This window comes from Thermobia domestica, unplaced genomic scaffold (genome assembly GCF_964235325.1).
Source record: "Thermobia domestica unplaced genomic scaffold, izTheDome1.hap1.1 HAP1_SCAFFOLD_490, whole genome shotgun sequence".
NCBI lineage: Eukaryota > Metazoa > Arthropoda > Insecta > Zygentoma > Lepismatidae > Thermobia > Thermobia domestica.
In genome coordinates, this window is record NW_027656200.1 from 1 (window position 1) to 27,822 (window position 27,822).

The 27,822-nt window shown below is 38.9% G+C and overlaps 17 non-coding genes across 17 annotated transcripts; 8 read left to right on the forward strand and 9 right to left on the reverse strand.

Moving 5' to 3' along the window:
- The first annotated feature begins 1,364 nt into the window (after positions 1–1,364).
- Positions 1,365–1,526, forward strand: LOC145676920 (U1 spliceosomal RNA). The gene has a single exon (XR_014129522.1). It is a non-coding gene; the product is annotated as a U1 spliceosomal RNA (small nuclear RNA).
- A 1,854-nt stretch (positions 1,527–3,380) lies between these two features.
- LOC145676955 (U2 spliceosomal RNA) lies at positions 3,381–3,573 on the reverse strand. The gene has a single exon (XR_014129550.1). It is a non-coding gene; the product is annotated as a U2 spliceosomal RNA (small nuclear RNA).
- An 863-nt stretch (positions 3,574–4,436) lies between these two features.
- LOC145676940 (U1 spliceosomal RNA) lies at positions 4,437–4,598 on the forward strand. Its single transcript, XR_014129535.1, has one exon. It is a non-coding gene; the product is annotated as a U1 spliceosomal RNA (small nuclear RNA).
- Positions 4,599–6,452: 1,854 nt separating this feature from the next.
- LOC145676956 (U2 spliceosomal RNA) lies at positions 6,453–6,645 on the reverse strand. Its single transcript, XR_014129551.1, has one exon. It is a non-coding gene; the product is annotated as a U2 spliceosomal RNA (small nuclear RNA).
- Positions 6,646–7,508: 863 nt separating this feature from the next.
- LOC145676951 (U1 spliceosomal RNA) lies at positions 7,509–7,670 on the forward strand. The gene has a single exon (XR_014129546.1). It is a non-coding gene; the product is annotated as a U1 spliceosomal RNA (small nuclear RNA).
- A 1,854-nt stretch (positions 7,671–9,524) lies between these two features.
- LOC145676957 (U2 spliceosomal RNA) lies at positions 9,525–9,717 on the reverse strand. Its single transcript, XR_014129552.1, has one exon. It is a non-coding gene; the product is annotated as a U2 spliceosomal RNA (small nuclear RNA).
- An 863-nt stretch (positions 9,718–10,580) lies between these two features.
- On the forward strand, positions 10,581–10,742 carry LOC145676963 (U1 spliceosomal RNA). The gene has a single exon (XR_014129557.1). It is a non-coding gene; the product is annotated as a U1 spliceosomal RNA (small nuclear RNA).
- A 1,858-nt stretch (positions 10,743–12,600) lies between these two features.
- LOC145676958 (U2 spliceosomal RNA) lies at positions 12,601–12,793 on the reverse strand. Its single transcript, XR_014129553.1, has one exon. It is a non-coding gene; the product is annotated as a U2 spliceosomal RNA (small nuclear RNA).
- Positions 12,794–13,656: 863 nt separating this feature from the next.
- On the forward strand, positions 13,657–13,818 carry LOC145676974 (U1 spliceosomal RNA). Its single transcript, XR_014129568.1, has one exon. It is a non-coding gene; the product is annotated as a U1 spliceosomal RNA (small nuclear RNA).
- Positions 13,819–15,675: 1,857 nt separating this feature from the next.
- LOC145676959 (U2 spliceosomal RNA) lies at positions 15,676–15,868 on the reverse strand. Its single transcript, XR_014129554.1, has one exon. It is a non-coding gene; the product is annotated as a U2 spliceosomal RNA (small nuclear RNA).
- An 863-nt stretch (positions 15,869–16,731) lies between these two features.
- On the forward strand, positions 16,732–16,893 carry LOC145676926 (U1 spliceosomal RNA). Its single transcript, XR_014129525.1, has one exon. It is a non-coding gene; the product is annotated as a U1 spliceosomal RNA (small nuclear RNA).
- Positions 16,894–18,750: 1,857 nt separating this feature from the next.
- LOC145676960 (U2 spliceosomal RNA) lies at positions 18,751–18,943 on the reverse strand. Its single transcript, XR_014129555.1, has one exon. It is a non-coding gene; the product is annotated as a U2 spliceosomal RNA (small nuclear RNA).
- Positions 18,944–19,806: 863 nt separating this feature from the next.
- On the forward strand, positions 19,807–19,968 carry LOC145676931 (U1 spliceosomal RNA). Its single transcript, XR_014129526.1, has one exon. It is a non-coding gene; the product is annotated as a U1 spliceosomal RNA (small nuclear RNA).
- A 1,858-nt stretch (positions 19,969–21,826) lies between these two features.
- On the reverse strand, positions 21,827–22,016 carry LOC145676977 (U2 spliceosomal RNA). The gene has a single exon (XR_014129571.1). It is a non-coding gene; the product is annotated as a U2 spliceosomal RNA (small nuclear RNA).
- Positions 22,017–24,565: 2,549 nt separating this feature from the next.
- On the reverse strand, positions 24,566–24,727 carry LOC145676932 (U1 spliceosomal RNA). Its single transcript, XR_014129527.1, has one exon. It is a non-coding gene; the product is annotated as a U1 spliceosomal RNA (small nuclear RNA).
- An 863-nt stretch (positions 24,728–25,590) lies between these two features.
- On the forward strand, positions 25,591–25,783 carry LOC145676961 (U2 spliceosomal RNA). Its single transcript, XR_014129556.1, has one exon. It is a non-coding gene; the product is annotated as a U2 spliceosomal RNA (small nuclear RNA).
- A 1,857-nt stretch (positions 25,784–27,640) lies between these two features.
- Positions 27,641–27,802, reverse strand: LOC145676933 (U1 spliceosomal RNA). The gene has a single exon (XR_014129528.1). It is a non-coding gene; the product is annotated as a U1 spliceosomal RNA (small nuclear RNA).
- Positions 27,803–27,822: the final 20 nt, after the last annotated feature.

The following is a 27,822-nucleotide window of genomic DNA, read 5'->3' on the forward strand; positions in this document are numbered from 1 at the left end:
AAAACGTACAATGAGAGTGCTGCCGTCCCTTCGTAGTGGCGGGATTGTTTCCATTTCGATTGAAGTTCAGACAGTTTATCGATTACAGCTAATTAGTAAGCTGCCAGCCCACGATCTATTCGTCTATATACGTGTATTCCGACAGCTAAAAGAAAGGAAGGTCGTCAATCAATGCCGCCCAAGCAGTAGCAGCTCAAAAGCGCCCACCTGCAATGGGAGAGAATCCAGGGGATCCCTAACACCAATCAGGAACCATCAAATCATTGACTACATCGGTTGATCAGGGAGTTGCGAGCCCGTGATCAATTCGTCTATCTAGAAGCAGGGAAGGTCATCAATTTATCTCGCCCAAGCAGTAGCAGCTCGAAAGCGCCCACCTGCAATGGGAGAGAAACTACGGGGATCCCTAACACCTAACGCGACCGACACCGACCACCCCCCAGCCAATTCAAACACGTGTGATACTACACTTTGATCTTAGCCAAAAGGCCGAGAAGCGATGACGAGAGCACGCGGTTTTCCGGTTTATATTATCAATGTTTCAACAGCTGGGGTGAGAGTTAGTGGTGTTAGACACCTTTCATTCAATCCAAAATAGATATGGCCCAAATAAATGTAAATCTTAGACGCTGCTATTTGGTTCCAATAAGTGCGTTCAATTTCATGCTTGTGTAATTTGCGGTTCTATCTAGATTTGAAATTGCACTACTAGCATATATTTAAGAAGTCCCTATACATACAAAGCTGCTAAGCAACCCATCCGCCATGTTGGTGCCATTCACAACATCCAGTATATATTGCATGAAATCGGAAAATTACATTTATTAAAGCAATCTCAATGTTTCATCAGCTTTTCATGGATTATTTCCCAATCATTCCATTGTTAAATGTTATTGTTTTCGTATTGTAAACAGCCAGAAAATTGTTGCATAGCAATAGTGCGCTCACAGATAGAACAGTTTCGGTTTGCGTTACACAGTTGGAAATAGGCATCAAATATCTTCAAGAAAGCACAACCAACTACATATACGTACATTTGAAAACATAAATAGCTGTAAACTATACCATAATCATTTTATTCCTCTCTGTTGTGCCGATGTTCAAGACGTAAAACAAGAAGAAATGCCAACAGATGGCAGTAGATTGCTCACTGATGGTAGTAACCGAGTGCAGGCAGGTAATTTCTCGTCATCATATAAAAATGTTTCTATTTTCTGTGTTTTCTATTTCCTAGTGACTTTTCTGCCTACATTAAAATGAGTACTAGTGCAGACAACACATCTATGTTTGTGGTATAATTGTAACCTCTCACTGTCGATTCGTTGACGCAGTTTGATTGGGCAAATGACTTGGATTTCATCAGCATACTTACCTGGCGTAGGGGCTACCGTGATCAGCAAGGCGGTTCCCCCGGGGTGAGATCCTTCCATTGCACTTCGGTTGGGTTGACCCCCGCGAATACCCCAAACGTGGGTATCTCGGGCGCGTAATTTTTGTTAGTCGGGACTGCGTTCGCGCTGTCCCGGAATAAAACAATTCAAACATAGACACTAGTTGGGAAGCTCAGTGGTAGAGTGCCAACTACTACTGCGATGGTTTCGGTTTGTAGTTGTGAGTGTTCTCAGACTTTCATAATCATCCGTCTTGTGTAGCCTTTAAACTGTGCCGTGCGTGTAAAACTGAAACATTTCCCACTCTCACTTCTTACAGATATATATCCTGATTCATACGGAAACTACAAAACGTGATATATCCAAGCAGTCCATCTATCCAAGTACTAACACTGCTTCACTTTGGTGATCCAACGAGGACTAGTATTCTCAACGTAGCATGGCCCTTCGCTACATGTTACTTCATTTTCTCCCAAATGTGGCAGGCTCAGTGCTAGAGCACTTACTTCGATACCCACACAAGTAAATTTGTGATCAACAATATCGTGTCCCTGGGATTTCACACACATTCTCATTCCACCAAATTTTCCATCATCACTCACTTGTCTTACCCCTTACTTTTAGCCTGAAGTTCAAAAAAAAAAAAAAAAAAAATGGGGTGTTAAACTGAATGATTTCATTTTTTCTTCTTCTTATTCTCTCTGTAATAAAGTAAAAAAAAAAAAAATCATTCCATCGTATCACCAGTATTCATTTAAAAAAATAAATAAATAAAATAAGAAATTAAAGAAACAAATACATAAAAAGTGATAAAAGTAGTTAAAAAGAGAGAAACGAATAGGATTTTAAACAAAATACAACATTTATTATTGGCATAAAAATACATAAATGGAAAGCTATATAAATGGAGAAATTGAATAAATTAATAGAATAAATATTCATAACTTTCATAGGCAACAAATTGAACATGAGAAAATGACAAATACAAGATGGATATAAATTGAATATTGTAAAATAGAAAATGAAGAAAACAGTTGTTTTTCTTTAATCAAAAAAAAACTCAAAGCTTTCCTCTCGTAAATTATAAATATTTACTGATGTGACTTCCTTCAAGAACCGCCACTAAAACATGTTCGATTTCGACGTGTTAAATATTTCAAAAACTATCATCGTTGTGAACAAGAATTTCCACATGAGTCAAGTGTGTGCGAAACTTGTCCCAAGAAATGGTTTTGACTGACGACCGAAAACTCTCGCCAAGTGGAAATTTGTGAAAACGTTTTGGGATTGTGTAAAAATGATTCTCACTCTTTGGGTAATGTTATCATGGGTGACATTCCAATACGACGCCAAAACAAAGAGGCAAATGCTAAATGGCACACGTCGACGTCGCACAACACTATGCTCATTGTGTTTTCTGACATTAGGCGGATCGTTCACCATGAGTTTGTGTCTCCGGACACAAGTCTAAATTTCACGTACAAGTCCTCAACAGACTGAGTGAGAGCAAGGATTCAGCGGTGATTGGATACTTTATCATGACAATGCGCCAGCCCACACTGTCCTGGGCGTGACCAATTACCTGGCCAAATCTAACGTGGCAATTCTGCCATCCTACAGTCCGGACTTGGCTCCCTCAGGCTTCTTTTTGTTTCCCCGTTCGAAATCCTCCCTGAAAGGACATCGTTACAGAACAATTGACGTGGTGAAAGCAGCTTTTGAAATGGCTTTAAACGCATTGCCAACACAGACCTTCCAGGATGCCTTTGCTGATTGGAAATCACGCTGCCAAAGATGGATCGACGCAAGAGGGCAATAGATTGAATAATGCTAATCCACATTATGTAAATAAATGTGGTGACATTACTTTCCGGACAGACCTTGACCATCTTGCAGAAAGAATGTCACTTGCACCATGAATGAGGCTTCATGTAGAACTCGAACCCATGACCCACCAAGATGAGAGAGAAGAACTATGGTTGAATTTGATTTAGGTGTGCCGATCCCAACTGTACTGCAATGCTGGGCCGACACGTGGTGAGGGTGTGGCAAGCCACAACCACCTCACCTCAGTCCAAAAATCAGTTTAATATTCTGGACCCACAATGTGGGTCGTATCAGATATTAAGCTGATAAGAACAGATACTACACTTTGATCTTAGCCAAAAGGCCGAGAAGCGATGACGAGAGCACGCGGTTTTCCGGTTTATATTATCAATGTTTCAACAGCTGAGGTGAGAGTTAGTGGTGTTAGACACCTTTCATTCAATCCAAAATAGATATGGCCCAAATAAATGTAAATCTTAGACGCTGCTATTTGGTTCCAATAAGTGCGTTCAATTTCATGCTTGTGTAATTTGCGGTTCTATCTAGATTTGAAATTGCACTACTAGCATATATTTAAGAAGTCCCTATACATACAAAGCTGCTAAGCAACCCATCCGCCATGTTGGTGCCATTCACAACATCCAGTATATATTGCATGAAATCGGAAAATTACATTTATTAAAGCAATCTCAATGTTTCATCAGCTTTTCATGGATTATTTCCCAATCATTCCATTGTTAAATGTTATTGTTTTCGTATTGTAAACAGCCAGAAAATTGTTGCATAGCAATAGTGCGCTCACAGATAGAACAGTTTCGGTTTGCGTTACACAGTTGGAAATAGGCATCAAATATCTTCAAGAAAGCACAACCAACTACATATACGTACATTTGAAAACATAAATAGCTGTAAACTATACCATAATCATTTTATTCCTCTCTGTTGTGCCGATGTTCAAGACGTAAAACAAGAAGAAATGCCAACAGATGGCAGTAGATTGCTCACTGATGGTAGTAACCGAGTGCAGGCAGGTAATTTCTCGTCATCATATAAAAATGTTTCTATTTTCTGTGTTTTCTATTTCCTAGTGACTTTTCTGCCTACATTAAAATGAGTACTAGTGCAGACAACACATCTATGTTTGTGGTATAATTGTAACCTCTCACTGTCGATTCGTTGACGCAGTTTGATTGGGCAAATGACTTGGATTTCATCAGCATACTTACCTGGCGTAGGGGCTACCGTGATCAGCAAGGCGGTTCCCCCGGGGTGAGATCCTTCCATTGCACTTCGGTTGGGTTGACCCCCGCGAATACCCCAAACGTGGGTATCTCGGGCGCGTAATTTTTGTTAGTCGGGACTGCGTTCGCGCTGTCCCGGAATAAAACAATTCAAACATAGACACTAGTTGGGAAGCTCAGTGGTAGAGTGCCAACTACTACTGCGATGGTTTCGGTTTGTAGTTGTGAGTGTTCTCAGACTTTCATAATCATCCGTCTTGTGTAGCCTTTAAACTGTGCCGTGCGTGTAAAACTGAAACATTTCCCACTCTCACTTCTTACAGATATATATCCTGATTCATACGGAAACTACAAAACGTGATATATCCAAGCAGTCCATCTATCCAAGTACTAACACTGCTTCACTTTGGTGATCCAACGAGGACTAGTATTCTCAACGTAGCATGGCCCTTCGCTACATGTTACTTCATTTTCTCCCAAATGTGGCAGGCTCAGTGCTAGAGCACTTACTTCGATACCCACACAAGTAAATTTGTGATCAACAATATCGTGTCCCTGGGATTTCACACACATTCTCATTCCACCAAATTTTCCATCATCACTCACTTGTCTTACCCCTTACTTTTAGCCTGAAGTTCAAAAAAAAAAAAAAAAAAAATGGGGTGTTAAACTGAATGATTTCATTTTTTCTTCTTCTTATTCTCTCTGTAATAAAGTAAAAAAAAAAAAAATCATTCCATCGTATCACCAGTATTCATTTAAAAAAATAAATAAATAAAATAAGAAATTAAAGAAACAAATACATAAAAAGTGATAAAAGTAGTTAAAAAGAGAGAAACGAATAGGATTTTAAACAAAATACAACATTTATTATTGGCATAAAAATACATAAATGGAAAGCTATATAAATGGAGAAATTGAATAAATTAATAGAATAAATATTCATAACTTTCATAGGCAACAAATTGAACATGAGAAAATGACAAATACAAGATGGATATAAATTGAATATTGTAAAATAGAAAATGAAGAAAACAGTTGTTTTTCTTTAATCAAAAAAAAACTCAAAGCTTTCCTCTCGTAAATTATAAATATTTACTGATGTGACTTCCTTCAAGAACCGCCACTAAAACATGTTCGATTTCGACGTGTTAAATATTTCAAAAACTATCATCGTTGTGAACAAGAATTTCCACATGAGTCAAGTGTGTGCGAAACTTGTCCCAAGAAATGGTTTTGACTGACGACCGAAAACTCTCGCCAAGTGGAAATTTGTGAAAACGTTTTGGGATTGTGTAAAAATGATTCTCACTCTTTGGGTAATGTTATCATGGGTGACATTCCAATACGACGCCAAAACAAAGAGGCAAATGCTAAATGGCACACGTCGACGTCGCACAACACTATGCTCATTGTGTTTTCTGACATTAGGCGGATCGTTCACCATGAGTTTGTGTCTCCGGACACAAGTCTAAATTTCACGTACAAGTCCTCAACAGACTGAGTGAGAGCAAGGATTCAGCGGTGATTGGATACTTTATCATGACAATGCGCCAGCCCACACTGTCCTGGGCGTGACCAATTACCTGGCCAAATCTAACGTGGCAATTCTGCCATCCTACAGTCCGGACTTGGCTCCCTCAGGCTTCTTTTTGTTTCCCCGTTCGAAATCCTCCCTGAAAGGACATCGTTACAGAACAATTGACGTGGTGAAAGCAGCTTTTGAAATGGCTTTAAACGCATTGCCAACACAGACCTTCCAGGATGCCTTTGCTGATTGGAAATCACGCTGCCAAAGATGGATCGACGCAAGAGGGCAATAGATTGAATAATGCTAATCCACATTATGTAAATAAATGTGGTGACATTACTTTCCGGACAGACCTTGACCATCTTGCAGAAAGAATGTCACTTGCACCATGAATGAGGCTTCATGTAGAACTCGAACCCATGACCCACCAAGATGAGAGAGAAGAACTATGGTTGAATTTGATTTAGGTGTGCCGATCCCAACTGTACTGCAATGCTGGGCCGACACGTGGTGAGGGTGTGGCAAGCCACAACCACCTCACCTCAGTCCAAAAATCAGTTTAATATTCTGGACCCACAATGTGGGTCGTATCAGATATTAAGCTGATAAGAACAGATACTACACTTTGATCTTAGCCAAAAGGCCGAGAAGCGATGACGAGAGCACGCGGTTTTCCGGTTTATATTATCAATGTTTCAACAGCTGAGGTGAGAGTTAGTGGTGTTAGACACCTTTCATTCAATCCAAAATAGATATGGCCCAAATAAATGTAAATCTTAGACGCTGCTATTTGGTTCCAATAAGTGCGTTCAATTTCATGCTTGTGTAATTTGCGGTTCTATCTAGATTTGAAATTGCACTACTAGCATATATTTAAGAAGTCCCTATACATACAAAGCTGCTAAGCAACCCATCCGCCATGTTGGTGCCATTCACAACATCCAGTATATATTGCATGAAATCGGAAAATTACATTTATTAAAGCAATCTCAATGTTTCATCAGCTTTTCATGGATTATTTCCCAATCATTCCATTGTTAAATGTTATTGTTTTCGTATTGTAAACAGCCAGAAAATTGTTGCATAGCAATAGTGCGCTCACAGATAGAACAGTTTCGGTTTGCGTTACACAGTTGGAAATAGGCATCAAATATCTTCAAGAAAGCACAACCAACTACATATACGTACATTTGAAAACATAAATAGCTGTAAACTATACCATAATCATTTTATTCCTCTCTGTTGTGCCGATGTTCAAGACGTAAAACAAGAAGAAATGCCAACAGATGGCAGTAGATTGCTCACTGATGGTAGTAACCGAGTGCAGGCAGGTAATTTCTCGTCATCATATAAAAATGTTTCTATTTTCTGTGTTTTCTATTTCCTAGTGACTTTTCTGCCTACATTAAAATGAGTACTAGTGCAGACAACACATCTATGTTTGTGGTATAATTGTAACCTCTCACTGTCGATTCGTTGACGCAGTTTGATTGGGCAAATGACTTGGATTTCATCAGCATACTTACCTGGCGTAGGGGCTACCGTGATCAGCAAGGCGGTTCCCCCGGGGTGAGATCCTTCCATTGCACTTCGGTTGGGTTGACCCCCGCGAATACCCCAAACGTGGGTATCTCGGGCGCGTAATTTTTGTTAGTCGGGACTGCGTTCGCGCTGTCCCGGAATAAAACAATTCAAACATAGACACTAGTTGGGAAGCTCAGTGGTAGAGTGCCAACTACTACTGCGATGGTTTCGGTTTGTAGTTGTGAGTGTTCTCAGACTTTCATAATCATCCGTCTTGTGTAGCCTTTAAACTGTGCCGTGCGTGTAAAACTGAAACATTTCCCACTCTCACTTCTTACAGATATATATCCTGATTCATACGGAAACTACAAAACGTGATATATCCAAGCAGTCCATCTATCCAAGTACTAACACTGCTTCACTTTGGTGATCCAACGAGGACTAGTATTCTCAACGTAGCATGGCCCTTCGCTACATGTTACTTCATTTTCTCCCAAATGTGGCAGGCTCAGTGCTAGAGCACTTACTTCGATACCCACACAAGTAAATTTGTGATCAACAATATCGTGTCCCTGGGATTTCACACACATTCTCATTCCACCAAATTTTCCATCATCACTCACTTGTCTTACCCCTTACTTTTAGCCTGAAGTTCAAAAAAAAAAAAAAAAAAAATGGGGTGTTAAACTGAATGATTTCATTTTTTCTTCTTCTTATTCTCTCTGTAATAAAGTAAAAAAAAAAAAAATCATTCCATCGTATCACCAGTATTCATTTAAAAAAATAAATAAATAAAATAAGAAATTAAAGAAACAAATACATAAAAAGTGATAAAAGTAGTTAAAAAGAGAGAAACGAATAGGATTTTAAACAAAATACAACATTTATTATTGGCATAAAAATACATAAATGGAAAGCTATATAAATGGAGAAATTGAATAAATTAATAGAATAAATATTCATAACTTTCATAGGCAACAAATTGAACATGAGAAAATGACAAATACAAGATGGATATAAATTGAATATTGTAAAATAGAAAATGAAGAAAACAGTTGTTTTTCTTTAATCAAAAAAAAACTCAAAGCTTTCCTCTCGTAAATTATAAATATTTACTGATGTGACTTCCTTCAAGAACCGCCACTAAAACATGTTCGATTTCGACGTGTTAAATATTTCAAAAACTATCATCGTTGTGAACAAGAATTTCCACATGAGTCAAGTGTGTGCGAAACTTGTCCCAAGAAATGGTTTTGACTGACGACCGAAAACTCTCGCCAAGTGGAAATTTGTGAAAACGTTTTGGGATTGTGTAAAAATGATTCTCACTCTTTGGGTAATGTTATCATGGGTGACATTCCAATACGACGCCAAAACAAAGAGGCAAATGCTAAATGGCACACGTCGACGTCGCACAACACTATGCTCATTGTGTTTTCTGACATTAGGCGGATCGTTCACCATGAGTTTGTGTCTCCGGACACAAGTCTAAATTTCACGTACAAGTCCTCAACAGACTGAGTGAGAGCAAGGATTCAGCGGTGATTGGATACTTTATCATGACAATGCGCCAGCCCACACTGTCCTGGGCGTGACCAATTACCTGGCCAAATCTAACGTGGCAATTCTGCCATCCTACAGTCCGGACTTGGCTCCCTCAGGCTTCTTTTTGTTTCCCCGTTCGAAATCCTCCCTGAAAGGACATCGTTACAGAACAATTGACGTGGTGAAAGCAGCTTTTGAAATGGCTTTAAACGCATTGCCAACACAGACCTTCCAGGATGCCTTTGCTGATTGGAAATCACGCTGCCAAAGATGGATCGACGCAAGAGGGCAATAGATTGAATAATGCTAATCCACATTATGTAAATAAATGTGGTGACATTACTTTCCGGACAGACCTTGACCATCTTGCAGAAAGAATGTCACTTGCACCATGAATGAGGCTTCATGTAGAACTCGAACCCATGACCCACCAAGATGAGAGAGAAGAACTATGGTTGAATTTGATTTAGGTGTGCCGATCCCAACTGTACTGCAATGCTGGGCCGACACGTGGTGAGGGTGTGGCAAGCCACAACCACCTCACCTCAGTCCAAAAATCAGTTTAATATTCTGGACCCACAATGTGGGTCGTATCAGATATTAAGCTGATAAGAACAGATACTACACTTTGATCTTAGCCAAAAGGCCGAGAAGCGATGACGAGAGCACGCGGTTTTCCGGTTTATATTATCAATGTTTCAACAGCTGGGGTGAGAGTTAGTGGTGTTAGACACCTTTCATTCAATCCAAAATAGATATGGCCCAAATAAATGTAAATCTTAGACGCTGCTATTTGGTTCCAATAAGTGCGTTCAATTTCATGCTTGTGTAATTTGCGGTTCTATCTAGATTTGAAATTGCACTACTAGCATATATTTAAGAAGTCCCTATACATACAAAGCTGCTAAGCAACCCATCCGCCATGTTGGTGCCATTCACAACATCCAGTATATATTGCATGAAATCGGAAAATTACATTTATTAAAGCAATCTCAATGTTTCATCAGCTTTTCATGGATTATTTCCCAATCATTCCATTGTTAAATGTTATTGTTTTCGTATTGTAAACAGCCAGAAAATTGTTGCATAGCAATAGTGCGCTCACAGATAGAACAGTTTCGGTTTGCGTTACACAGTTGGAAATAGGCATCAAATATCTTCAAGAAAGCACAACCAACTACATATACGTACATTTGAAAACATAAATAGCTGTAAACTATACCATAATCATTTTATTCCTCTCTGTTGTGCCGATGTTCAAGACGTAAAACAAGAAGAAATGCCAACAGATGGCAGTAGATTGCTCACTGATGGTAGTAACCGAGTGCAGGCAGGTAATTTCTCGTCATCATATAAAAATGTTTCTATTTTCTGTGTTTTCTATTTCCTAGTGACTTTTCTGCCTACATTAAAATGAGTACTAGTGCAGACAACACATCTATGTTTGTGGTATAATTGTAACCTCTCACTGTCGATTCGTTGACGCAGTTTGATTGGGCAAATGACTTGGATTTCATCAGCATACTTACCTGGCGTAGGGGCTACCGTGATCAGCAAGGCGGTTCCCCCGGGGTGAGATCCTTCCATTGCACTTCGGTTGGGTTGACCCCCGCGAATACCCCAAACGTGGGTATCTCGGGCGCGTAATTTTTGTTAGTCGGGACTGCGTTCGCGCTGTCCCGGAATAAAACAATTCAAACATAGACACTAGTTGGGAAGCTCAGTGGTAGAGTGCCAACTACTACTGCGATGGTTTCGGTTTGTAGTTGTGAGTGTTCTCAGACTTTCATAATCATCCGTCTTGTGTAGCCTTTAAACTGTGCCGTGCGTGTAAAACTGAAACATTTCCCACTCTCACTTCTTACAGATATATATCCTGATTCATACGGAAACTACAAAACGTGATATATCCAAGCAGTCCATCTATCCAAGTACTAACACTGCTTCACTTTGGTGATCCAACGAGGACTAGTATTCTCAACGTAGCATGGCCCTTCGCTACATGTTACTTCATTTTCTCCCAAATGTGGCAGGCTCAGTGCTAGAGCACTTACTTCGATACCCACACAAGTAAATTTGTGATCAACAATATCGTGTCCCTGGGATTTCACACACATTCTCATTCCACCAAATTTTCCATCATCACTCACTTGTCTTACCCCTTACTTTTAGCCTGAAGTTCAAAAAAAAAAAAAAAAAAAAAAAATGGGGTGTTAAACTGAATGATTTCATTTTTTCTTCTTCTTATTCTCTCTGTAATAAAGTAAAAAAAAAAAAAATCATTCCATCGTATCACCAGTATTCATTTAAAAAAATAAATAAATAAAATAAGAAATTAAAGAAACAAATACATAAAAAGTGATAAAAGTAGTTAAAAAGAGAGAAACGAATAGGATTTTAAACAAAATACAACATTTATTATTGGCATAAAAATACATAAATGGAAAGCTATATAAATGGAGAAATTGAATAAATTAATAGAATAAATATTCATAACTTTCATAGGCAACAAATTGAACATGAGAAAATGACAAATACAAGATGGATATAAATTGAATATTGTAAAATAGAAAATGAAGAAAACAGTTGTTTTTCTTTAATCAAAAAAAAACTCAAAGCTTTCCTCTCGTAAATTATAAATATTTACTGATGTGACTTCCTTCAAGAACCGCCACTAAAACATGTTCGATTTCGACGTGTTAAATATTTCAAAAACTATCATCGTTGTGAACAAGAATTTCCACATGAGTCAAGTGTGTGCGAAACTTGTCCCAAGAAATGGTTTTGACTGACGACCGAAAACTCTCGCCAAGTGGAAATTTGTGAAAACGTTTTGGGATTGTGTAAAAATGATTCTCACTCTTTGGGTAATGTTATCATGGGTGACATTCCAATACGACGCCAAAACAAAGAGGCAAATGCTAAATGGCACACGTCGACGTCGCACAACACTATGCTCATTGTGTTTTCTGACATTAGGCGGATCGTTCACCATGAGTTTGTGTCTCCGGACACAAGTCTAAATTTCACGTACAAGTCCTCAACAGACTGAGTGAGAGCAAGGATTCAGCGGTGATTGGATACTTTATCATGACAATGCGCCAGCCCACACTGTCCTGGGCGTGACCAATTACCTGGCCAAATCTAACGTGGCAATTCTGCCATCCTACAGTCCGGACTTGGCTCCCTCAGGCTTCTTTTTGTTTCCCCGTTCGAAATCCTCCCTGAAAGGACATCGTTACAGAACAATTGACGTGGTGAAAGCAGCTTTTGAAATGGCTTTAAACGCATTGCCAACACAGACCTTCCAGGATGCCTTTGCTGATTGGAAATCACGCTGCCAAAGATGGATCGACGCAAGAGGGCAATAGATTGAATAATGCTAATCCACATTATGTAAATAAATGTGGTGACATTACTTTCCGGACAGACCTTGACCATCTTGCAGAAAGAATGTCACTTGCACCATGAATGAGGCTTCATGTAGAACTCGAACCCATGACCCACCAAGATGAGAGAGAAGAACTATGGTTGAATTTGATTTAGGTGTGCCGATCCCAACTGTACTGCAATGCTGGGCCGACACGTGGTGAGGGTGTGGCAAGCCACAACCACCTCACCTCAGTCCAAAAATCAGTTTAATATTCTGGACCCACAATGTGGGTCGTATCAGATATTAAGCTGATAAGAACAGATACTACACTTTGATCTTAGCCAAAAGGCCGAGAAGCGATGACGAGAGCACGCGGTTTTCCGGTTTATATTATCAATGTTTCAACAGCTGGGGTGAGAGTTAGTGGTGTTAGACACCTTTCATTCAATCCAAAATAGATATGGCCCAAATAAATGTAAATCTTAGACGCTGCTATTTGGTTCCAATAAGTGCGTTCAATTTCATGCTTGTGTAATTTGCGGTTCTATCTAGATTTGAAATTGCACTACTAGCATATATTTAAGAAGTCCCTATACATACAAAGCTGCTAAGCAACCCATCCGCCATGTTGGTGCCATTCACAACATCCAGTATATATTGCATGAAATCGGAAAATTACATTTATTAAAGCAATCTCAATGTTTCATCAGCTTTTCATGGATTATTTCCCAATCATTCCATTGTTAAATGTTATTGTTTTCGTATTGTAAACAGCCAGAAAATTGTTGCATAGCAATAGTGCGCTCACAGATAGAACAGTTTCGGTTTGCGTTACACAGTTGGAAATAGGCATCAAATATCTTCAAGAAAGCACAACCAACTACATATACGTACATTTGAAAACATAAATAGCTGTAAACTATACCATAATCATTTTATTCCTCTCTGTTGTGCCGATGTTCAAGACGTAAAACAAGAAGAAATGCCAACAGATGGCAGTAGATTGCTCACTGATGGTAGTAACCGAGTGCAGGCAGGTAATTTCTCGTCATCATATAAAAATGTTTCTATTTTCTGTGTTTTCTATTTCCTAGTGACTTTTCTGCCTACATTAAAATGAGTACTAGTGCAGACAACACATCTATGTTTGTGGTATAATTGTAACCTCTCACTGTCGATTCGTTGACGCAGTTTGATTGGGCAAATGACTTGGATTTCATCAGCATACTTACCTGGCGTAGGGGCTACCGTGATCAGCAAGGCGGTTCCCCCGGGGTGAGATCCTTCCATTGCACTTCGGTTGGGTTGACCCCCGCGAATACCCCAAACGTGGGTATCTCGGGCGCGTAATTTTTGTTAGTCGGGACTGCGTTCGCGCTGTCCCGGAATAAAACAATTCAAACATAGACACTAGTTGGGAAGCTCAGTGGTAGAGTGCCAACTACTACTGCGATGGTTTCGGTTTGTAGTTGTGAGTGTTCTCAGACTTTCATAATCATCCGTCTTGTGTAGCCTTTAAACTGTGCCGTGCGTGTAAAACTGAAACATTTCCCACTCTCACTTCTTACAGATATATATCCTGATTCATACGGAAACTACAAAACGTGATATATCCAAGCAGTCCATCTATCCAAGTACTAACACTGCTTCACTTTGGTGATCCAACGAGGACTAGTATTCTCAACGTAGCATGGCCCTTCGCTACATGTTACTTCATTTTCTCCCAAATGTGGCAGGCTCAGTGCTAGAGCACTTACTTCGATACCCACACAAGTAAATTTGTGATCAACAATATCGTGTCCCTGGGATTTCACACACATTCTCATTCCACCAAATTTTCCATCATCACTCACTTGTCTTACCCCTTACTTTTAGCCTGAAGTTCAAAAAAAAAAAAAAAAAAAAAAATGGGGTGTTAAACTGAATGATTTCATTTTTTCTTCTTCTTATTCTCTCTGTAATAAAGTAAAAAAAAAAAAAATCATTCCATCGTATCACCAGTATTCATTTAAAAAAATAAATAAATAAAATAAGAAATTAAAGAAACAAATACATAAAAAGTGATAAAAGTAGTTAAAAAGAGAGAAACGAATAGGATTTTAAACAAAATACAACATTTATTATTGGCATAAAAATACATAAATGGAAAGCTATATAAATGGAGAAATTGAATAAATTAATAGAATAAATATTCATAACTTTCATAGGCAACAAATTGAACATGAGAAAATGACAAATACAAGATGGATATAAATTGAATATTGTAAAATAGAAAATGAAGAAAACAGTTGTTTTTCTTTAATCAAAAAAAAACTCAAAGCTTTCCTCTCGTAAATTATAAATATTTACTGATGTGACTTCCTTCAAGAACCGCCACTAAAACATGTTCGATTTCGACGTGTTAAATATTTCAAAAACTATCATCGTTGTGAACAAGAATTTCCACATGAGTCAAGTGTGTGCGAAACTTGTCCCAAGAAATGGTTTTGACTGACGACCGAAAACTCTCGCCAAGTGGAAATTTGTGAAAACGTTTTGGGATTGTGTAAAAATGATTCTCACTCTTTGGGTAATGTTATCATGGGTGACATTCCAATACGACGCCAAAACAAAGAGGCAAATGCTAAATGGCACACGTCGACGTCGCACAACACTATGCTCATTGTGTTTTCTGACATTAGGCGGATCGTTCACCATGAGTTTGTGTCTCCGGACACAAGTCTAAATTTCACGTACAAGTCCTCAACAGACTGAGTGAGAGCAAGGATTCAGCGGTGATTGGATACTTTATCATGACAATGCGCCAGCCCACACTGTCCTGGGCGTGACCAATTACCTGGCCAAATCTAACGTGGCAATTCTGCCATCCTACAGTCCGGACTTGGCTCCCTCAGGCTTCTTTTTGTTTCCCCGTTCGAAATCCTCCCTGAAAGGACATCGTTACAGAACAATTGACGTGGTGAAAGCAGCTTTTGAAATGGCTTTAAACGCATTGCCAACACAGACCTTCCAGGATGCCTTTGCTGATTGGAAATCACGCTGCCAAAGATGGATCGACGCAAGAGGGCAATAGATTGAATAATGCTAATCCACATTATGTAAATAAATGTGGTGACATTACTTTCCGGACAGACCTTGACCATCTTGCAGAAAGAATGTCACTTGCACCATGAATGAGGCTTCATGTAGAACTCGAACCCATGACCCACCAAGATGAGAGAGAAGAACTATGGTTGAATTTGATTTAGGTGTGCCGATCCCAACTGTACTGCAATGCTGGGCCGACACGTGGTGAGGGTGTGGCAAGCCACAACCACCTCACCTCAGTCCAAAAATCAGTTTAATATTCTGGACCCACAATGTGGGTCGTATCAGATATTAAGCTGATAAGAACAGATACTACACTTTGATCTTAGCCAAAAGGCCGAGAAGCGATGACGAGAGCACGCGGTTTTCCGGTTTATATTATCAATGTTTCAACAGCTGAGGTGAGAGTTAGTGGTGTTAGACACCTTTCATTCAATCCAAAATAGATATGGCCCAAATAAATGTAAATCTTAGACGCTGCTATTTGGTTCCAATAAGTGCGTTCAATTTCATGCTTGTGTAATTTGCGGTTCTATCTAGATTTGAAATTGCACTACTAGCATATATTTAAGAAGTCCCTATACATACAAAGCTGCTAAGCAACCCATCCGCCATGTTGGTGCCATTCACAACATCCAGTATATATTGCATGAAATCGGAAAATTACATTTATTAAAGCAATCTCAATGTTTCATCAGCTTTTCATGGATTATTTCCCAATCATTCCATTGTTAAATGTTATTGTTTTCGTATTGTAAACAGCCAGAAAATTGTTGCATAGCAATAGTGCGCTCACAGATAGAACAGTTTCGGTTTGCGTTACACAGTTGGAAATAGGCATCAAATATCTTCAAGAAAGCACAACCAACTACATATACGTACATTTGAAAACATAAATAGCTGTAAACTATACCATAATCATTTTATTCCTCTCTGTTGTGCCGATGTTCAAGACGTAAAACAAGAAGAAATGCCAACAGATGGCAGTAGATTGCTCACTGATGGTAGTAACCGAGTGCAGGCAGGTAATTTCTCGTCATCATATAAAAATGTTTCTATTTTCTGTGTTTTCTATTTCCTAGTGACTTTTCTGCCTACATTAAAATGAGTACTAGTGCAGACAACACATCTATGTTTGTGGTATAATTGTAACCTCTCACTGTCGATTCGTTGACGCAGTTTGATTGGGCAAATGACTTGGATTTCATCAGCATACTTACCTGGCGTAGGGGCTACCGTGATCAGCAAGGCGGTTCCCCCGGGGTGAGATCCTTCCATTGCACTTCGGTTGGGTTGACCCCCGCGAATACCCCAAACGTGGGTATCTCGGGCGCGTAATTTTTGTTAGTCGGGACTGCGTTCGCGCTGTCCCGGAATAAAACAATTCAAACATAGACACTAGTTGGGAAGCTCAGTGGTAGAGTGCCAACTACTACTGCGATGGTTTCGGTTTGTAGTTGTGAGTGTTCTCAGACTTTCATAATCATCCGTCTTGTGTAGCCTTTAAACTGTGCCGTGCGTGTAAAACTGAAACATTTCCCACTCTCACTTCTTACAGATATATATCCTGATTCATACGGAAACTACAAAACGTGATATATCCAAGCAGTCCATCTATCCAAGTACTAACACTGCTTCACTTTGGTGATCCAACGAGGACTAGTATTCTCAACGTAGCATGGCCCTTCGCTACATGTTACTTCATTTTCTCCCAAATGTGGCAGGCTCAGTGCTAGAGCACTTACTTCGATACCCACACAAGTAAATTTGTGATCAACAATATCGTGTCCCTGGGATTTCACACACATTCTCATTCCACCAAATTTTCCATCATCACTCACTTGTCTTACCCCTTACTTTTAGCCTGAAGTTCAAAAAAAAAAAAAAAAAAAAAAATGGGGTGTTAAACTGAATGATTTCATTTTTTCTTCTTCTTATTCTCTCTGTAATAAAGTAAAAAAAAAAAAAATCATTCCATCGTATCACCAGTATTCATTTAAAAAAATAAATAAATAAAATAAGAAATTAAAGAAACAAATACATAAAAAGTGATAAAAGTAGTTAAAAAGAGAGAAACGAATAGGATTTTAAACAAAATACAACATTTATTATTGGCATAAAAATACATAAATGGAAAGCTATATAAATGGAGAAATTGAATAAATTAATAGAATAAATATTCATAACTTTCATAGGCAACAAATTGAACATGAGAAAATGACAAATACAAGATGGATATAAATTGAATATTGTAAAATAGAAAATGAAGAAAACAGTTGTTTTTCTTTAATCAAAAAAAAACTCAAAGCTTTCCTCTCGTAAATTATAAATATTTACTGATGTGACTTCCTTCAAGAACCGCCACTAAAACATGTTCGATTTCGACGTGTTAAATATTTCAAAAACTATCATCGTTGTGAACAAGAATTTCCACATGAGTCAAGTGTGTGCGAAACTTGTCCCAAGAAATGGTTTTGACTGACGACCGAAAACTCTCGCCAAGTGGAAATTTGTGAAAACGTTTTGGGATTGTGTAAAAATGATTCTCACTCTTTGGGTAATGTTATCATGGGTGACATTCCAATACGACGCCAAAACAAAGAGGCAAATGCTAAATGGCACACGTCGACGTCGCACAACACTATGCTCATTGTGTTTTCTGACATTAGGCGGATCGTTCACCATGAGTTTGTGTCTCCGGACACAAGTCTAAATTTCACGTACAAGTCCTCAACAGACTGAGTGAGAGCAAGGATTCAGCGGTGATTGGATACTTTATCATGACAATGCGCCAGCCCACACTGTCCTGGGCGTGACCAATTACCTGGCCAAATCTAACGTGGCAATTCTGCCATCCTACAGTCCGGACTTGGCTCCCTCAGGCTTCTTTTTGTTTCCCCGTTCGAAATCCTCCCTGAAAGGACATCGTTACAGAACAATTGACGTGGTGAAAGCAGCTTTTGAAATGGCTTTAAACGCATTGCCAACACAGACCTTCCAGGATGCCTTTGCTGATTGGAAATCACGCTGCCAAAGATGGATCGACGCAAGAGGGCAATAGATTGAATAATGCTAATCCACATTATGTAAATAAATGTGGTGACATTACTTTCCGGACAGACCTTGACCATCTTGCAGAAAGAATGTCACTTGCACCATGAATGAGGCTTCATGTAGAACTCGAACCCATGACCCACCAAGATGAGAGAGAAGAACTATGGTTGAATTTGATTTAGGTGTGCCGATCCCAACTGTACTGCAATGCTGGGCCGACACGTGGTGAGGGTGTGGCAAGCCACAACCACCTCACCTCAGTCCAAAAATCAGTTTAATATTCTGGACCCACAATGTGGGTCGTATCAGATATTAAGCTGATAAGAACAGATACTACACTTTGATCTTAGCCAAAAGGCCGAGAAGCGATGACGAGAGCACGCGGTTTTCCGGTTTATATTATCAATGTTTCAACAGCTGGGGTGAGAGTTAGTGGTGTTAGACACCTTTCATTCAATCCAAAATAGATATGGCCCAAATAAATGTAAATCTTAGACGCTGCTATTTGGTTCCAATAAGTGCGTTCAATTTCATGCTTGTGTAATTTGCGGTTCTATCTAGATTTGAAATTGCACTACTAGCATATATTTAAGAAGTCCCTATACATACAAAGCTGCTAAGCAACCCATCCGCCATGTTGGTGCCATTCACAACATCCAGTATATATTGCATGAAATCGGAAAATTACATTTATTAAAGCAATCTCAATGTTTCATCAGCTTTTCATGGATTATTTCCCAATCATTCCATTGTTAAATGTTATTGTTTTCGTATTGTAAACAGCCAGAAAATTGTTGCATAGCAATAGTGCGCTCACAGATAGAACAGTTTCGGTTTGCGTTACACAGTTGGAAATAGGCATCAAATATCTTCAAGAAAGCACAACCAACTACATATACGTACATTTGAAAACATAAATAGCTGTAAACTATACCATAATCATTTTATTCCTCTCTGTTGTGCCGATGTTCAAGACGTAAAACAAGAAGAAATGCCAACAGATGGCAGTAGATTGCTCACTGATGGTAGTAACCGAGTGCAGGCAGGTAATTTCTCGTCATCATATAAAAATGTTTCTATTTTCTGTGTTTTCTATTTCCTAGTGACTTTTCTGCCTACATTAAAATGAGTACTAGTGCAGACAACACATCTATGTTTGTGGTATAATTGTAACCTCTCACTGTCGATTCGTTGACGCAGTTTGATTGGGCAAATGACTTGGATTTCATCAGCATACTTACCTGGCGTAGGGGCTACCGTGATCAGCAAGGCGGTTCCCCCGGGGTGAGATCCTTCCATTGCACTTCGGTTGGGTTGACCCCCGCGAATACCCCAAACGTGGGTATCTCGGGCGCGTAATTTTTGTTAGTCGGGACTGCGTTCGCGCTGTCCCGGAATAAAACAATTCAAACATAGACACTAGTTGGGAAGCTCAGTGGTAGAGTGCCAACTACTACTGCGATGGTTTCGGTTTGTAGTTGTGAGTGTTCTCAGACTTTCATAATCATCCGTCTTGTGTAGCCTTTAAACTGTGCCGTGCGTGTAAAACTGAAACATTTCCCACTCTCACTTCTTACAGATATATATCCTGATTCATACGGAAACTACAAAACGTGATATATCCAAGCAGTCCATCTATCCAAGTACTAACACTGCTTCACTTTGGTGATCCAACGAGGACTAGTATTCTCAACGTAGCATGGCCCTTCGCTACATGTTACTTCATTTTCTCCCAAATGTGGCAGGCTCAGTGCTAGAGCACTTACTTCGATACCCACACAAGTAAATTTGTGATCAACAATATCGTGTCCCTGGGATTTCACACACATTCTCATTCCACCAAATTTTCCATCATCACTCACTTGTCTTACCCCTTACTTTTAGCCTGAAGTTCAAAAAAAAAAAAAAAAAAAAAAATGGGGTGTTAAACTGAATGATTTCATTTTTTCTTCTTCTTATTCTCTCTGTAATAAAGTAAAAAAAAAAAAAAATCATTCCATCGTATCACCAGTATTCATTTAAAAAAATAAATAAATAAAATAAGAAATTAAAGAAACAAATACATAAAAAGTGATAAAAGTAGTTAAAAAGAGAGAAACGAATAGGATTTTAAACAAAATACAACATTTATTATTGGCATAAAAATACATAAATGGAAAGCTATATAAATGGAGAAATTGAATAAATTAATAGAATAAATATTCATAACTTTCATAGGCAACAAATTGAACATGAGAAAATGACAAATACAAGATGGATATAAATTGAATATTGTAAAATAGAAAATGAAGAAAACAGTTGTTTTTCTTTAATCAAAAAAAAACTCAAAGCTTTCCTCTCGTAAATTATAAATATTTACTGATGTGACTTCCTTCAAGAACCGCCACTAAAACATGTTCGATTTCGACGTGTTAAATATTTCAAAAACTATCATCGTTGTGAACAAGAATTTCCACATGAGTCAAGTGTGTGCGAAACTTGTCCCAAGAAATGGTTTTGACTGACGACCGAAAACTCTCGCCAAGTGGAAATTTGTGAAAACGTTTTGGGATTGTGTAAAAATGATTCTCACTCTTTGGGTAATGTTATCATGGGTGACATTCCAATACGACGCCAAAACAAAGAGGCAAATGCTAAATGGCACACGTCGACGTCGCACAACACTATGCTCATTGTGTTTTCTGACATTAGGCGGATCGTTCACCATGAGTTTGTGTCTCCGGACACAAGTCTAAATTTCACGTACAAGTCCTCAACAGACTGAGTGAGAGCAAGGATTCAGCGGTGATTGGATACTTTATCATGACAATGCGCCAGCCCACACTGTCCTGGGCGTGACCAATTACCTGGCCAAATCTAACGTGGCAATTCTGCCATCCTACAGTCCGGACTTGGCTCCCTCAGGCTTCTTTTTGTTTCCCCGTTCGAAATCCTCCCTGAAAGGACATCGTTACAGAACAATTGACGTGGTGAAAGCAGCTTTTGAAATGGCTTTAAACGCATTGCCAACACAGACCTTCCAGGATGCCTTTGCTGATTGGAAATCACGCTGCCAAAGATGGATCGACGCAAGAGGGCAATAGATTGAATAATGCTAATCCACATTATGTAAATAAATGTGGTGACATTACTTTCCGGACAGACCTTGACCATCTTGCAGAAAGAATGTCACTTGCACCATGAATGAGGCTTCATGTAGAACTCGAACCCATGACCCACCAAGATGAGAGAGAAGAACTATGGTTGAATTTGATTTAGGTGTGCCGATCCCAACTGTACTGCAATGCTGGGCCGACACGTGGTGAGGGTGTGGCAAGCCACAACCACCTCACCTCAGTCCAAAAATCAGTTTAATATTCTGGACCCACAATGTGGGTCGTATCAGATATTAAGCTGATAAGAACAGATGTCCCGATACATGTTTGTTACTTTCATTATGGGATAGAATTTAACCCATTAGGTTCGTCAATTAAGCTAAAATATACAGTGTTTCTCGTTATATATATACTAAAAGAATAAATGTTATCGACCGATTGGTTTCGTCACTTTAAGCATAAAAAGAATAAAATAAATTTATAGATAAAAAAGGGATATTGGTAAGGATATAGGTCAGACTTACTAAAAGTTTGTTTGAATTTGTTATAATTAAAAAAGCTTCATTCTGATTTTATATGGCGTGTATATATGTCAACAACAGTAAAATGAGAATGGGAGGGTATTATCACTTCAAACAATCCTTTAGAAAGGTGTCTTAAAAATCAGCTTATTTGTTTAGTTAGTGCTTCTGGTGTCATTCCTAGTATTGTTTCTGGCCTGTTATGTGTTCAATATAGATGTCGCGGGACCATCTAATTGTGTCACTTACGCACAATTTTTTCATTAAACTTAGGTAGGATTTGGAACACAATTTTCTTAAAAAATGATCATTTTGTGGATCCCAACTGCCCAGTGCTCCAACTATTATTGGGATTATTTCTACCTCTAAAAACTTCTCCATTAGTCTGGTCTTGACCTCGTCATATTTCTGGATTTTCTCCTGTCTTGCATTTTCAACGGCTTCCAGTCTATTTTCAAAGGGAACCGTTACGTCTACTATATAGGCTTTATTATCTTTGACCAGTAACAAGTCTGGTCTGCATCTGTTACCCTCAACGACCTGCTGATTTTCGGCTTCAACTCTAAACTTTTTCTCGGCGGCCTTTTTTACTCTATTGACTATTGCATTATGCCTCTTTTGCATGGCATCTGTCCGGAAAGTAATGTCACCACATTTATTTACATAATGTGGATTAGCATTATTCAATCTATTGCCCTCTTGCGTCGATCCATCTTTGGCAGCGTGATTTCCAATCAGCAAAGGCATCCTGGAAGGTCTGTGTTGGCAATGCGTTTAAAGCCATTTCAAAAGCTGCTTTCACCACGTCAATTGTTCTGTAACGATGTCCTTTCAGGGAGGATTTCGAACGGGGAAACAAAAAGAAGCCTGAGGGAGCCAAGTCCGGACTGTAGGATGGCAGAATTGCCACGTTAGATTTGGCCAGGTAATTGGTCACGCCCAGGACAGTGTGGGCTGGCGCATTGTCATGATAAAGTATCCAATCACCGCTGAATCCTTGCTCTCACTCAGTCTGTTGAGGACTTGTACGTGAAATTTAGACTTGTGTCCGGAGACACAAACTCATGGTGAACGATCCGCCTAATGTCAGAAAACACAATGAGCATAGTGTTGTGCGACGTCGACGTGTGCCATTTAGCATTTGCCTCTTTGTTTTGGCGTCGTATTTGAATGTCACCCATGATAACATTACCCAAAGAGTGAGAATCATTTTTACACAATCCCAAAACGTTTTCACAAATTTCCACTTGGCGAGAGTTTTCGGTCGTCAGTCAAAACCATTTCTTGGGACAAGTTTCGCACACACTTGACTCATGTGGAAATTCTTGTTCACAACGATGATAGTTTTTGAAATATTTAACACGTCGAAATCGAACATGTTTTAGTGGCGGTTCTTGAAGGAAGTCACATCAGTAAATATTTATAATTTACGAGAGGAAAGCTTTGAGTTTTTTTTTGATTAAAGAAAAACAACTGTTTTCTTCATTTTCTATTTTACAATATTCAATTTATATCCATCTTGTATTTGTCATTTTCTCATGTTCAATTTGTTGCCTATGAAAGTTATGAATATTTATTCTATTAATTTATTCAATTTCTCCATTTATATAGCTTTCCATTTATGTATTTTTATGCCAATAATAAATGTTGTATTTTGTTTAAAATCCTATTCGTTTCTCTCTTTTTAACTACTTTTATCACTTTTTATGTATTTGTTTCTTTAATTTCTTATTTTATTTATTTATTTTTTTAAATGAATACTGGTGATACGATGGAATGATTTTTTTTTTTTTTTACTTTATTACAGAGAGAATAAGAAGAAGAAAAAATGAAATCATTCAGTTTAACACCCCATTTTTTTTTTTTTTTTTTTTTTTGAACTTCAGGCTAAAAGTAAGGGGTAAGACAAGTGAGTGATGATGGAAAATTTGGTGGAATGAGAATGTGTGTGAAATCCCAGGGACACGATATTGTTGATCACAAATTTACTTGTGTGGGTATCGAAGTAAGTGCTCTAGCACTGAGCCTGCCACATTTGGGAGAAAATGAAGTAACATGTAGCGAAGGGCCATGCTACGTTGAGAATACTAGTCCTCGTTGGATCACCAAAGTGAAGCAGTGTTAGTACTTGGATAGATGGACTGCTTGGATATATCACGTTTTGTAGTTTCCGTATGAATCAGGATATATATCTGTAAGAAGTGAGAGTGGGAAATGTTTCAGTTTTACACGCACGGCACAGTTTAAAGGCTACACAAGACGGATGATTATGAAAGTCTGAGAACACTCACAACTACAAACCGAAACCATCGCAGTAGTAGTTGGCACTCTACCACTGAGCTTCCCAACTAGTGTCTATGTTTGAATTGTTTTATTCCGGGACAGCGCGAACGCAGTCCCGACTAACAAAAATTACGCGCCCGAGATACCCACGTTTGGGGTATTCGCGGGGGTCAACCCAACCGAAGTGCAATGGAAGGATCTCACCCCGGGGGAACCGCCTTGCTGATCACGGTAGCCCCTACGCCAGGTAAGTATGCTGATGAAATCCAAGTCATTTGCCCAATCAAACTGCGTCAACGAATCGACAGTGAGAGGTTACAATTATACCACAAACATAGATGTGTTGTCTGCACTAGTACTCATTTTAATGTAGGCAGAAAAGTCACTAGGAAATAGAAAACACAGAAAATAGAAACATTTTTATATGATGACGAGAAATTACCTGCCTGCACTCGGTTACTACCATCAGTGAGCAATCTACTGCCATCTGTTGGCATTTCTTCTTGTTTTACGTCTTGAACATCGGCACAACAGAGAGGAATAAAATGATTATGGTATAGTTTACAGCTATTTATGTTTTCAAATGTACGTATATGTAGTTGGTTGTGCTTTCTTGAAGATATTTGATGCCTATTTCCAACTGTGTAACGCAAACCGAAACTGTTCTATCTGTGAGCGCACTATTGCTATGCAACAATTTTCTGGCTGTTTACAATACGAAAACAATAACATTTAACAATGGAATGATTGGGAAATAATCCATGAAAAGCTGATGAAACATTGAGATTGCTTTAATAAATGTAATTTTCCGATTTCATGCAATATATACTGGATGTTGTGAATGGCACCAACATGGCGGATGGGTTGCTTAGCAGCTTTGTATGTATAGGGACTTCTTAAATATATGCTAGTAGTGCAATTTCAAATCTAGATAGAACCGCAAATTACACAAGCATGAAATTGAACGCACTTATTGGAACCAAATAGCAGCGTCTAAGATTTACATTTATTTGGGCCATATCTATTTTGGATTGAATGAAAGGTGTCTAACACCACTAACTCTCACCCCAGCTGTTGAAACATTGATAATATAAACCGGAAAACCGCGTGCTCTCGTCATCGCTTCTCGGCCTTTTGGCTAAGATCAAAGTGTAGTATCTGTTCTTATCAGCTTAATATCTGATACGACCCACATTGTGGGTCCAGAATATTAAACTGATTTTTGGACTGAGGTGAGGTGGTTGTGGCTTGCCACACCCTCACCACGTGTCGGCCCAGCATTGCAGTACAGTTGGGATCGGCACACCTAAATCAAATTCAACCATAGTTCTTCTCTCTCATCTTGGTGGGTCATGGGTTCGAGTTCTACATGAAGCCTCATTCATGGTGCAAGTGACATTCTTTCTGCAAGATGGTCAAGGTCTGTCCGGAAAGTAATGTCACCACATTTATTTACATAATGTGGATTAGCATTATTCAATCTATTGCCCTCTTGCGTCGATCCATCTTTGGCAGCGTGATTTCCAATCAGCAAAGGCATCCTGGAAGGTCTGTGTTGGCAATGCGTTTAAAGCCATTTCAAAAGCTGCTTTCACCACGTCAATTGTTCTGTAACGATGTCCTTTCAGGGAGGATTTCGAACGGGGAAACAAAAAGAAGCCTGAGGGAGCCAAGTCCGGACTGTAGGATGGCAGAATTGCCACGTTAGATTTGGCCAGGTAATTGGTCACGCCCAGGACAGTGTGGGCTGGCGCATTGTCATGATAAAGTATCCAATCACCGCTGAATCCTTGCTCTCACTCAGTCTGTTGAGGACTTGTACGTGAAATTTAGACTTGTGTCCGGAGACACAAACTCATGGTGAACGATCCGCCTAATGTCAGAAAACACAATGAGCATAGTGTTGTGCGACGTCGACGTGTGCCATTTAGCATTTGCCTCTTTGTTTTGGCGTCGTATTTGAATGTCACCCATGATAACATTACCCAAAGAGTGAGAATCATTTTTACACAATCCCAAAACGTTTTCACAAATTTCCACTTGGCGAGAGTTTTCGGTCGTCAGTCAAAACCATTTCTTGGGACAAGTTTCGCACACACTTGACTCATGTGGAAATTCTTGTTCACAACGATGATAGTTTTTGAAATATTTAACACGTCGAAATCGAACATGTTTTAGTGGCGGTTCTTGAAGGAAGTCACATCAGTAAATATTTATAATTTACGAGAGGAAAGCTTTGAGTTTTTTTTTGATTAAAGAAAAACAACTGTTTTCTTCATTTTCTATTTTACAATATTCAATTTATATCCATCTTGTATTTGTCATTTTCTCATGTTCAATTTGTTGCCTATGAAAGTTATGAATATTTATTCTATTAATTTATTCAATTTCTCCATTTATATAGCTTTCCATTTATGTATTTTTATGCCAATAATAAATGTTGTATTTTGTTTAAAATCCTATTCGTTTCTCTCTTTTTAACTACTTTTATCACTTTTTATGTATTTGTTTCTTTAATTTCTTATTTTATTTATTTATTTTTTTAAATGAATACTGGTGATACGATGGAATGATTTTTTTTTTTTTTACTTTATTACAGAGAGAATAAGAAGAAGAAAAAATGAAATCATTCAGTTTAACACCCCATTTTTTTTTTTTTTTTTTTTTTTGAACTTCAGGCTAAAAGTAAGGGGTAAGACAAGTGAGTGATGATGGAAAATTTGGTGGAATGAGAATGTGTGTGAAATCCCAGGGACACGATATTGTTGATCACAAATTTACTTGTGTGGGTATCGAAGTAAGTGCTCTAGCACTGAGCCTGCCACATTTGGGAGAAAATGAAGTAACATGTAGCGAAGGGCCATGCTACGTTGAGAATACTAGTCCTCGTTGGATCACCAAAGTGAAGCAGTGTTAGTACTTGGATAGATGGACTGCTTGGATATATCACGTTTTGTAGTTTCCGTATGAATCAGGATATATATCTGTAAGAAGTGAGAGTGGGAAATGTTTCAGTTTTACACGCACGGCACAGTTTAAAGGCTACACAAGACGGATGATTATGAAAGTCTGAGAACACTCACAACTACAAACCGAAACCATCGCAGTAGTAGTTGGCACTCTACCACTGAGCTTCCCAACTAGTGTCTATGTTTGAATTGTTTTATTCCGGGACAGCGCGAACGCAGTCCCGACTAACAAAAATTACGCGCCCGAGATACCCACGTTTGGGGTATTCGCGGGGGTCAACCCAACCGAAGTGCAATGGAAGGATCTCACCCCGGGGGAACCGCCTTGCTGATCACGGTAGCCCCTACGCCAGGTAAGTATGCTGATGAAATCCAAGTCAT